At 34.3% G+C, this 3914-nt stretch overlaps 1 protein-coding gene across 8 annotated transcripts in view; it reads right to left on the bottom strand.

Moving 5' to 3' along the window:
- SNCA (synuclein, alpha (non A4 component of amyloid precursor)) overlaps positions 1–3914 on the bottom strand; it is a 132426-nt gene that overhangs the window by 5935 nt on the left and 122577 nt on the right. The gene's annotated exons all lie outside the window — the stretch shown is intronic.

Raw genomic sequence — 3914 nt, 5'->3', positions numbered from 1 at the left:
ACATCCTAATGGTGTAACCGCTGTTAAAAGTTCGTTTGTTCAACGATTGAAGTCCTACCTGATCCGCGAGGTCAGGAGATCAATAGTATCCTGGCCAACATGGTGAAACCCCATCTCTACTAAAATACAAAAAATTAGCTGGGTGTGGTGGCGCGCCTGTAATCCCAGCTCCTCAGGAACCTGAGTCAGGGGAATCACTTGAACCCAGGAGGCGGAGATCACAGTGAACCCAGATCACACCATTGCACTCTAGCCTGGCGACAGAGCGAGACTCCGTCTCAAAAAGAAAAAAAAGAAAAAAAAAGAAAAGAAAAGAAAAGAAAAGTCCTACATGATCCAAATTTGAATTTGATTCACATTTAACTATCACTGACAACTTACAGCAAATATAAGGGGCGAAAAACATGTTCACTGTTCACATCACTAGCTACAATCAGCAAATTTTGCACTGTGAAAAACTACACAAGACAAATAATACATCTAATTTCACCAAGTAAATTGCAACAAAAAAGAAGTTAGTGGGAACCTACAGATTAAAGTAGAAGTGAGAGAGAATTAGCCAATTGCAACCTAAGAACTTTATTTCATTCGTTTTGGGATCCCAACATAAGCAAATGGAAAACACGTATGAGGTAGTTGGGGAAATTTGAACACTGACTGGATTTTTAAGAATTATTGTTTATTTCTTTAGGTGTGAAGATATATTACAGTTTTACTTTAAAAAGTTCTTAACTTTTACAAATTAATTGTTTACAGATCAAATAAGATATCTATCTAGGTTTGGGTGGGGGGAAACTGGTGGGATATAGAAGAAACATGAGTTTAATATTTCCTCAGTTTTAAAAAGTATACACAGTAGTCTCCTTTTATCCGTGGTTTTGTTTTCCATGGTTTCAGTTACCCACCATCAACTGCAGACCCAAAATACTAAGATATTTTGAGAGAGAGAGGGAAAGAGAAAGCAAGACCATATCCAAATAACTTTTATTCTTATTATAATTGTTCTCTTTTGTTATTAGTTACTGTTGCTAATTTCTTACTGCGCCTAGTTTATAAATTAAACTTTTTCATAGGTATGTAAGCATTGGAAAAAACAGTATATGTAGGGTTTGCTGCTATCCGCAATTTCACGTGTCCAAGTGGGGCTTTCAGAATGTATCCCTGCAGATAAAGGAAGATTGCTGTATGCTCATTTCAATGGTTATTTCTCTAACTATGCTTTTCTGAATATGATATGTGATCTCAATTTGTTGACTCCATAACATTCACAGATTTTAAGCATACTAAAATATTTGGCAGCTATCCCAAGAGAGAATATAACAACAAACACTTCATATGACCGTCAGACACAATTTTATCCCTATACCTGTATATTTACTGTTTCATAGCCCATCTCTAAAACCATTAAGTGTTATCTATAAAGAAATATCTTACTAAATTTCAACTCCAATTTATAACTGTGCCTAATTATAGTTTGGCTGTAACAAAAAAGAACATTAAAATTTGCATTTTATGAGTATTAATGACTTGTTTTCAAAATGTAATCATACTTGAAGATATGAAATGCACCTTCTATTTATTTTTACCACAAACAAGAAAAAAAAAATCTTCCAATATAACAAATGTTAAACACTTTTGAAAAAAATCAATTTTTTCCTCAAATTTTTATTACGATATTATATTAACCCAGAATATGTTAGGGCAATAAAATAAATGAGAAAAATGTCTTGATTTTGGTATATGCCTGTATGCTTAATAAGAGATCCTACAGGGTAGGATATAGAGATATAGTAATAAAATACCTTTTATTCTCTCTCTACTACACCCTATCCCTGGAATATCTGTAGACCTTTTTTTTTCCCCAAATGAGATTGTTTTACGAACAGTGAAATAGACTCAGTTCAGTATCTTATGTCTGCATTTGACACACAGAAAGAAAAATGGTTATCAAAAAATTACAATGGAATGGCCTTTCATTGCTAATAAGGAAAGACTTAAAAGCTATATCAGGAAACAGAAATGGCTGAGACTGACCTCTTTCACCCTAAAAAGCCTATTTAAGTTCTTTTTAAATAAACCTGTAGGGTTGAATAGCCAATATAATCAATTACCAGCTGGTACTCGTCTCAGGTGAAGTGCTCTATAAAACAGATCATGAGATGAAGTTCACTGCTAATAGTTTATTGGGAAGTACAATTCCAGGGAAGTGAAAGTGAAGGAAAAGGGAAGTGATACAAGGAGAAGTAGGAAAAAATTTCAGCTTCTGTCTTTAGGAATACAACTACAGAATTTACATAATCTTTTTAAATTTCCTGTTTTGAACTATATTGTATTTAGATATCTAGTAATACTTTCTGTAAGGAAATTATCTGTATACAATTCCATGACTCATAACTTTAATTTTATTATATATTTAAAATGACACATAATAAAGGTAAAAATTGCTTTCCAAACCACATTCTTCTAGAATCATCTAGGGTCCTTGTTAAAAATGCAGGTTTGTAGGGCCTTGTGAATGTCTTGTTAAGTATGCTCTTTGGAAACCACTGCCCAACATCACTAATTGTTTGTAAACCCTGTGGTATAATTTAATATAGAGTACACCAACGTACTTGCTGTCAGTGTGAATAAAATTTTTTTAAAAAGATACGTTCATTTTGAAGTCCATCAAACGTTAGTAAATGGCGAGGGTTATCTGAAGACACTGGGAAGTAATCCATGGTGGTCGTTATAATGGCAAGGTTTCACCAATTATCTGGTATCTATGCTTTGTCAAAGTTAGAAATGTAGAGATAAATTTCTAAATTTAACTTTTTATGTGGGAAGAAAAATTGAAGTTCGAGGCTGGTTGGTCTTTGGTATACCTAAAGAACAAAGAGGAGGTTGGAGGTGTTGTAAAAAAGAGAAACGATACACATTGCTCTTTGAGAAAGTTCATTGGCACTAGAAAGGTTCTGGGGAGCTGGCAAGCTTCAACTGGTGAGTGACAGTGGTGGGCAAAATTAGTCCTAGAACTGCAGCAAGTTTTTTCAGCAGTTACAGAAGAAACTGGTCCCAGGTTACAACAGGCAGCTTCAGCATGTGGACTTGTAGAAAATTACACCTGTGGAGTAATGTGATGTTCCTTGAATGCTTTTCCTCCCAGGCTTCTTGATTGTTTTAGTTGGGTATAACAAGAATGACCCAATTTGTGTGATCAACTTTCATGGCCTTAAACATTCAAAGCAGCAGAAGCACACTTTCTCTTTTCCCCACTGCTTTTACACTGGAAGATATTTGGGGTAGAACCATTGTTTTGCTGCATTATTGAACAATGCCACTTAGCCTCACATAATGGAATTAATACCTTCACTCAACAGCTCACACCATGAGGAGGAAGGAGAGAGATGGTAACCAAAAAGATAAAAGAAGAAACTAAACAAGAAATTTGACCTAAGAGGAAAAAAAGGTTCAACTTAAGCACACACCAGTGTTCCAAAATGAAATCAAGCCCAGAACTCCTATTTAAATAAAAATAGCATAGATGTTTCAAAAATGTGAATATTCTATACTTCCCTACCTTAGACAGGGGAGTGTGTACATAGTGTAGACAGTATATTTTACTAGGAAAATTACCATGTATTTTACTGATACACTTAAAAATGAAGGAGACAGACATGAATATCTTGTTAAAAAGCAAGGTAAAGATACATTTCATATGTTCAATTTTCTATTGTCAATTCCTAGTCTGCTCATAATGCCATTTTGGGGTGGGGAGCAAGGGGCATCTGATTCAAAATCAAACTAATCTCAATTTTTTTAAAAAACTAAAGAATTTTATTTTTAAAAAATTGAATTAAAGCAAACTTTGGATACTCTGGTTTCTCTTGAGGTCATATAAATCCTCTGCCTTTTTAAGAGATCTATGTGGAGAG

The sequence above is a fragment of the Mandrillus leucophaeus genome, unplaced genomic scaffold, assembly GCF_000951045.1.
Source record: "Mandrillus leucophaeus isolate KB7577 unplaced genomic scaffold, Mleu.le_1.0 Scaffold406, whole genome shotgun sequence".
Taxonomy (NCBI): Eukaryota; Metazoa; Chordata; class Mammalia; order Primates; family Cercopithecidae; genus Mandrillus; species Mandrillus leucophaeus.
This window is presented reverse-complemented; position numbering and strand designations above follow the sequence as displayed.